Source organism: Corvus cornix, chromosome 1, assembly GCF_000738735.6.
Source record: "Corvus cornix cornix isolate S_Up_H32 chromosome 1, ASM73873v5, whole genome shotgun sequence".
NCBI lineage: Eukaryota > Metazoa > Chordata > Aves > Passeriformes > Corvidae > Corvus > Corvus cornix.
In genome coordinates this window covers 13,618,958-13,627,526 of record NC_046332.1, presented here as the reverse complement: position 1 = coordinate 13,627,526, position 8,569 = coordinate 13,618,958, and the positions used below count along the sequence as shown (strand labels likewise).

The following is an 8,569-nucleotide window of genomic DNA, read 5'->3' as shown; positions in this document are numbered from 1 at the left end:
ATACATAAAGATATGTATATAAAAGCGACATCTTTAGAACAAGTATTTTTTACATTCTTATACACAAAATACCAAACATATAAAACAGCACAACATCAATTCAAATTCCCTGTTGTGTTGCTGGAGTTCCGACAAAGCAGTGTGATTGCACTGCAAGAAGCTGACACATCCTACTGTCAGATCTGAGCACAGGAGCATCCTTTCTTCCATCATTCAAAAAACAATGTTGCAAATCTTTCTTTTGGGGTGAGTTGGAGCACTAGACCCAGATATGGATGGAGGTTGCTTTTGTTTGTATTCACAAGGCTGACCAGTTATATCCTTTTGCTTCCTCTCCTCTCCCTTCCCTGCCCACCCCACAGCCCCTGCTCAATTAATAAGGAGTTTACATTAGTCTCATGCTGAAAAATAAAGCTCTCTACTCACCCTTTCAATGAAACACAAATGCACCCCCCAGATCATATTTTTGGGGGAAATCCTCTTCCCCTGGGAAGGGGAAAAAAAATCCATGTATCTTCCTAGGACATTTGAAAAACGAGAAATAACAGGCAGAGGGTGGAGTGGAGGGAGCATGGAACATAGCTCCTAATGAATTAAACAGCAGATGATAGCATCCCACACTGAGTCATGATATATGCAGTAGTAGTCATCCCTGTAGTACAGAAATTCACTAGGAAAAACATTTGGAAAGTGGAAAAAACAGTGGGAAATCAGGATGAAACAATAGGGATGCCAGTCTAGCACACCAAGTTTGGTATAACATTACTCACATGAATAACCTTTATTAAAGATGCAGATCATTCTGTTCACAATCTGTTCATGTAGACTAAGAAATAAATAAGCCTAGGTAAGTGTAATATTGTAGTCACATATCTGTCAATCAAAGAGTAAACAAATACAGTGTCAATAGCATTTCTCTACCATTCTTTTCTATTTTCTATTTTTCTAAACATACTATTTTCGTTACAAAGAGATTAAAAGGGATTCCTCACACAAGGCACTCAAAGAAGACGGTAGGAGTTGCACTTTAACTCCAAATACCTATTGGCATAAGAAGAGAAAACCTATTAGAAGTTTATTACTATCAGAGATTTCTGATTTCCCCTAATAGCTGTGTCTAATAATGTTAACAACTACCTAGAAAGATGCATACATTATTTTATGTGGCATAGTTGCAATAATTAATCTGTCCTTCTCATTGGATGGCATTCATAAATTCTATAGAGATTGCTAGAGGACCAGCACTGACTAAACAATAAAATTATCAACATGCCTCTCAGGAATATACCTGTCTTATTATTGCATTAGTAGCTTGATTTTTCCTGGAACTGAAACCTTTTCTGAGGCAAAACACAGCTCTAGCAGGAGGTACAGATGTGTAAAACCTTCATGAGGATGATCCAGCTACCTTAAACCTTGACAGGATATCACTGTAATAGCCAAAACTAATGTGGAAGTCTTGAATATTACTTGCCAGCATGGATTTATGACTTAGGCTTTCACACTTCCTCAATCCCTCAATCCCTTTGCCTTAGAAGCCAGAGGGATATCATTGCTGTGTTGCACTAGTTTTTACACTACTGAATGTATCTCTTATGCAGAGACTAAACCAGCTTGTTCATCTCCTATTCCCAATTTTCCTTACAATGGACTGTACTTAGGTTTAATCCTATGTTTCCTCTCTAAGCCACTCCACCACCAGAACGTCACAATAATGGCACATCTTTTTGGTTATGACCACAACACAAAGACAGGAGGGTCAAAGTTCATGTATTCAGCCTTTGCAGATTTGGCATAAAACAACTTCACATTTCTTAAGTGCATCTCTGTACTGTCCAATTAATATTTTACAAAAAAAGGCAAAATCCGAAATAATTAATAATGTTGATCCTTAAAAAATGGTGTAGAAATGCAATCCTACATCTTAGGTGTTTACCCTTCAGCCAGTAAAAAATGGTGTTGAAGTGCAATCCTACAGCTTAGGTGTTTACACTTCAACCAGTAATATTTAGTGCTTTTTCCTTTTAAGTGCATCTAAAATGAAAAAGATTGTATAATAGACTGTACTGCATAGTTTCATTTTATTTTCCATAAGAATAAATTATAATAGCTTAGCTACAGTAAAACACATAGTAGTTAGGGGATTTTTAAATTAGTTTCTTGTACTTGCATACTTATAGTTTCTCAATTTGTTTAGTTTAAATAATTTTAATGCTGTGCTCAGCACACACAGAAAGCTATTAACCATAGGAGTAAATATTTGGAAGCTGAGGTTTTAAAAATTGCATCAACATTATTATTCTACTTAATAATAGATTTTTCATTGTAATTTAAAAGGCAGTTTATCTTGCAGTTAAAGTGATAAAATGAAACCATATAAAATAAATAGCCTTTTTACAAACCACTGATTTAATACATTTAGAGATCATTGTGAACTAGCTTTATGATTCAATTTTTGTATTGTATTTTTTTTTTTTTAATCCGAATGCCTATGTATACATAGGCATGCAGATTATAAATATGGATGCAGAGATATGTGTATTTCGATAATTTATTTGGGTTGCATTGCCATGCTGTGTAGGTTGGTGTTTTCATCATGCTGTATTTTAACTACTAGGAATAGTTTGATAGGGTTACAGATTCCCAGATCTCTACAGATTAGGCAAAAGTAGTGCAGTTCTAGTAAAAGAGGAGAACCTAAGATTAAAAAAACTCACTTATAAAGTGAACTGATTTGCCAAATGATTTTCCAGACTTTCTTTCCTAAGCCAAAACTTTGCTTGAGTTTGCAAGATGGGGCATCTGCATATGCATGAGCTTTCTACCATTCTACTTCCAGCAGAGGGTCAAACACAGTGGGAGCCTCATGGCTGAAAACCAAAGTGTATATGTATATATAATTTATGCACATCCTTCACAGAGCTGGTTCTTCCGCTGTAAGGGCTGCAGGAAGAAAGGTGAGGAAAAAGAATGGGACGATCTCTTACCTTACCAAACACACATTTGAAAATACAACAGATGAAAAGTAATTTCTACACTAGGATAGAAATCAGTGGGCTGGCCTAGTCTGAGGGCAAAGTTTCCTCGTTTGTTCTCTCTGCTGTTGACTGTCGTTTTCCATTCACCAAGGCTCCTTTAGCAGCTTTTGTCCCAACACACTGTTTTAAATCACTCTAACTGCCCTGTTTGGTTTCAACAGATCATATCTAAAGAGGAGCTATCTTTATACATTCATCTCTACTGGCAGTAATAAGATTAATTTTATAGAGAATTTTTCAAACTTTTCAAAACTTAAATGATCACATGTATGAGCTAATTCCTCTGGGTTTCTTGAGACTGATTCTCTCCTCTGAGCCTTAAAATATTCAAATTTTGCTTTCTTTTTGGTGGGAATAAAGTTTTGTATCTAATACTGTTTTATGAGAGTTCATATCATAAAAGTAACATCTCTCAGGATGAGATAAATTAACTGATGATATCCAGTGAGATTAGCTCAGTTGGTCAGATCACGGTGCTAATAACACCAAGATCGAGGTTCAATCCCTGCATGGGCCATTCACTTAAGATTTGGACTTGATGATCCTTATGGGTCCTTTCCAACTCAGAATATTCCGTGAAGTCTGTGAAATCAAGTATTGTCCCCATCAAAACCATGCCAAAGTGAATTCAAGGCCAGGTTGGATGGAGCTCTGAGCTACCTGATCTAGCGGAAGGGGTGTCCCTGCAATGTCAGGGCAGCTGGGACTAAATCATCTTTAAGGTCCCTTCCAACCCAGGACATTCTATGGTTCTATGATTCTATGCTGAACTCTTGAGCCTGAAGCAGTGATGGCCTACAAACCAACATATTTTTCGTTAGCTACAGAAACAGCCTGACACTCCACATCCACCACTTGTCCTTGTGCCCACTAGGAACCCCACACTCCTACAAGTGTGCCCATAGAATCGCTTCCAGATCAAATAAAACAAAAATTTTAAAAATGCATTTCACTACTTCAGGTTATTCTGCAGCCTTACAGGTATGTGTCTACAATGTATCAGCAACATGTCAGTAAAACGCTTCAAGGAAAGCACTGCAAAGCTGAACTGCAAGTCAAAGAACGTGTGCTATCTTAAACAGAGTTGGTTTCAGCAATGTCAAACCTCAAACTTCTGTTGAACATCGCACTGATTCCATTTATCCAGAAAAATTTGATTTCAATTTATATCTTCCTTACCTCACTTGGCTGTCAAGAGTATATTTAATAACTTTAAATCCAATGGAAACTTGTATTTGGCAAAATTAAGAAACATCAATAAGTGTTGAAATGACAAAGCACTGGATCTTGTTGGCAAAAAGAAAAAAAATCAAGAAAATTAAATTTTAGTTGAAAGGTTGTGTTAATACATCTATACAATTTACTCACCTTTGAGAAAATGCAGCAAGCTGGCGCTAATTCACCGAAGGTTCACTAAACACCATTATAAGGTGTTCACAGATTTAATGAACAGGAGGAGTCTGGATGAAATCCACTGCAAAATGAGTGAAATAATACTGTTTGAGTAACTGGCATTGACCCTGAATTACCTTTAACTCACATTTTATTGTCAGTACAGCAGTTTATCCTGCAGACTAAGGAATACTGAAACATCCAAAATTTGACAGCAGGTAACTTCTTTGTACTGAGCAAAAGAGAAATAAAGTCTCTAAGATGGATAAGAGTACTTTCTAGCAGACAACCAAAAGCACAGTCAATCATTTTCCAGTCCTGTATTTCTATTCCAAAAACATGTAAAAACCTTTCACATCTAACTAACCGATGCCCCAGCACTCTTGCCTGCTATATTATATGAACACAGATCTTTTTTATACAGATTATCACCACAATTTGTCAGGCAGGCTGAGCCATTTTTGGAAGTTGTACTACACAGTTTAATACTACTAATACTATTATCCCCACTAGTGTTCCCATGTCTGGGTCTGAGACACTGTGTTTTGTTACCTTTTTTCACAAAGGGAAAAGCTGCATTTGCTGTTTTGAACTGTGGTACAAAAGTCATGTCTGCAAATAGAGAAGGGTTATCATTTTGCCAACACTTGCATCTGGCAAATTTCAGTGTTGTATGCAGCCCTTTTGTTTGGCTGACATAAAATCCCCAGAATTTAAGACATGTAAAACCAGACAGTGATGACCACTGGCTTAGAATCTTATGACTGAATCCCACTGATCTTAGTAATACTTGCACAGTTTTGATAATTCAAGTGATAATTGACTTTTACATTGCTATTGAAGAAATCAGTTTCATGAAAATATTCTTTTACCTGCTAAACCAGTAAAATGTATGGTAAGCATGGCATAATATCAAGAGTTGGTGTCCTTGAAAATATTTTGGGAGTTTCTGGAATCTGAATGGACTACTCCTTAAGAAAGGACCTATTTCCGTATATTTTACACTGCATTTGACTGAAACAGTAGCCATTTATTCAAAACCTATTTGTTTTTCTGGTTATTAATGCTCTTTATGGATGAAACGTAGGCTACACAAGGCTTTTAATTTCTTAATCTGACTGTGAGTCTTAAATAAAGAAGCAATTAAGTCTGCAGCACAGACTCTGATGTATTTCCTCACAAAAAACAAACTCACCAAAAAACCCCAGCACCACTAACAAAAAGCCTCCAAAAACCAAGAAAAAAACCCACCAAAAGCATTCTGAAAAAAAAAAAAAGTGCTTCTAAAACACTGAAAAATCAAGACTTACACACTGAGATGAACTGAAGTTCCAAATTCATCTTCTGGGATCTCAACATTTATTGTCCACCTGCAGACATAGTTTTGATAATTGTTTCCAGAAATAAATTACATAAGAATTTAAAATGTATAGAAAAAGCCCTGTGCCGCAAATAAAAGCTTTGATAGTAATATATGGTAAGATCATTCTCCAAAGCCCATTCTAGCATCTGTAGTTTACTTCATTTTGAGATGTATGCTTAGACAGCAAACAACCCTTCAGGCAGCTTCACATCCTTCTGTTTACATACTGAGTATTTACCGAGCAAAGGCTTGCACAGAGGAGTTGGGTGTGTAGCTTAAGAGAAAGAAAAAACCAGAGGATGGATTATTTTTCCGAGTCTGTCCTTGAAGATGACTTGCTCCAGTTACACCCTAGGTAAGCAATTTTATTAAAACTGTATTTTATTTTAAAAACGCTGCTTTATTACATACAGCAAACAGGAACCATTTTAACTGGACACACCTGTCATCCTGCATTTGTATTTCAATAGGTTGAGTTAGTACTCAAAATTTTATGGAACTCTCTGGAAGCACTATTACTGCTAATCGCTCCTTTTTTTCCCCTGCAATTTGTTAAGAGTTAAAGGATATGCTGATGTTAGAGGATTAAAAGTAATTGCCCAGCTTCTCCAATGTTGTACAGCATTCTTAAAAAGTGATTCAGGTGTAATATTGACGGAAGTTAACTTAAGACCATAATGTGCTGTGTTATATTCAAATGAGAGAATATATTTGTTTTTTTTTTTTTTAGTAATTTCACATGATTTTAACAGAGTAGAAACTAGTTAATAATAACTATGTTAAGCTTTTTTAACACATTGTCGCCAATTTCTGTATTCAAGTTGTCATATAAACTTTTTAAAGTATAACCATATCTCATCATTGCAAAATGCGAACAGTGCAGAAACACTTTTTAAAATATTTAAGAGACTTCTTTCTTACTAGCACGGAGCATAGAGGAAAAATTGTTCTTCATTTTATAGAGACATTGAGTTGGAAAGGTTATCAGATAAAATATGCAAAACAATTAATGCAAAACTAATACTAATTCTGAATAAAGAAAATAATTCTCAAGAGCCTGCAGTACATTGTGACGTATGTAATATATTTTCTTCTTACAGAGTAAGATAAAGATTTCGAGAAAAAAAGAAGGTGATAGGAAGGTGCATTTGCTTAATTGTGTCTTGCTTACATATGATAACCATCAACCTTCTGTAAGACTTGGTCAAAAATGGCTCAGAAACCCATTCAGAAAGATATTCCTGAAAGTAAATTCTGGAAAGTAACTAACTGGAATCTCTCTAGTGCCTGATGCAATAGAGAATTAAATCTGTCACAGTCCTCTGCAGTAACACATGCATTAAGAATACCGTATTTAGTCTTCTTCTCTCCTACAAAATCTGAACAGTGATGTCCAAAAAAATTTTCAAATAATCATTCATATGACTGTATGTGAGGTGGAGAAACAAGACAGGCACCACTCAGAACTTGAGCATTCTAAACAGATGCGTCAGCACAAGAAAATCTACCCAGAAGTCATGCAAGCTGTATGCTACACACAGGGCAAACTTAAAAGGGTTTGAAAACAAACTTTCTCACCATAAAGTATCTTTCCAACCTGTCTCCAAGATTCTCTCACCACTGTTAGATACTTAGGCATTAATTCAGAGCCACTGTCTTCCTTTATACTTTGGTAGGTGTATTGTTCCCTCTGATCCAATCCATGAATTCTGATATAGCAGAAATGAAAGACATTTTAGTTAAATAATTTCTTATGATTTTGACATGAAATGCCAAGTGTTTTAACTATGAAAAGGCAGCATATAGCACTCCACAAGGAGGAAATTCTTTGTTCATACTAATTTCAATACTGCCTATTTAGACTAATGAGTAACTCCCCTTTCAAGCTCTCTCAGGAGAAATGCTTTATTACAAAAAAGATAAAACTTCTTGGTCACACTGACCTCTGTAGTTCACAGCCCCTTTGCCACAACAGACCACAGACTGCCATTTCAGTAAGAAAGAGACAGATCCTGAACTTTATCTTGCCTCTAATGTAAAAAAGGAGTGAGATCCCAGTACCTTTCTGTATAGGATTCATTTTTGTTCCAGCTCTTCCAGAACTGAAGATCACTTCTATCATTTGCACAGATTTCACAAAAAATCTCCAGCACTAACTTGAGTATCACATATTGCTCTGTTCTCTCTGCTCACTCAGGCTTAAGATACCCATTCTGCTGAAGCAGAATTCTTAAATATTCATCTCAGATGCTCCATTTAAAAAGAAAGTGGAGTTAACTAAAGGAAAAAAAAAAATAGGAAACATCTCACCTCATCCATTTTCTCCCTATCAAAAAGTCTGAGATCACTCCAGAGTACCGAAGTCTTCATTTTCTAACACTCCTGCTGTTATCACCCCATAAAATAAAAGTGGCATTTGAAGTAACATCTAACGCCATTTACATGGCAACAGTAAAGAAGAATGGAGCACTTTTTCCCTTAGAAGTGTTCCAAGACCCCCATTACGGGTGCAGCCTTCCCTCATAAGATCCACTGAAACTGAGGATTCCTACACCCTGATTAACTAAAGCTGTTAAGCTCTCTTAATGCAAGATCTTACACTGAGGCAGGTGCAGCACATGCATTTCCCAGGCATTTTAGGACATGAAAAAGACAGATTTTTTCATCAAGTCGACCACACCAAGAGTAAACCTTTCATGTTTGAACAAGAAAACTGGAAGAGTGACTAGAAGAGAAAGCCGGCGGCCAGCGGCAGAGTCGTGCAGGGGTGTGGGTT

The 8,569-nt window shown here is 36.3% G+C and overlaps 1 long non-coding RNA gene across 1 annotated transcript; it reads right to left on the bottom strand.

Annotated features, from left to right (window-relative positions):
* Positions 1-4,425: 4,425 nt before the first annotated feature.
* LOC109146390 lies at positions 4,426-7,489 on the bottom strand. The gene is made up of 3 exons (XR_002048375.2): positions 7,372-7,489; positions 5,741-5,800; positions 4,426-4,512 (listed from the first exon to the last, which is right to left on the bottom strand). It is a non-coding gene; the product is annotated as an uncharacterized LOC109146390 (long non-coding RNA).
* Between the last annotated feature and the right edge of the window lie 1,080 nt (positions 7,490-8,569).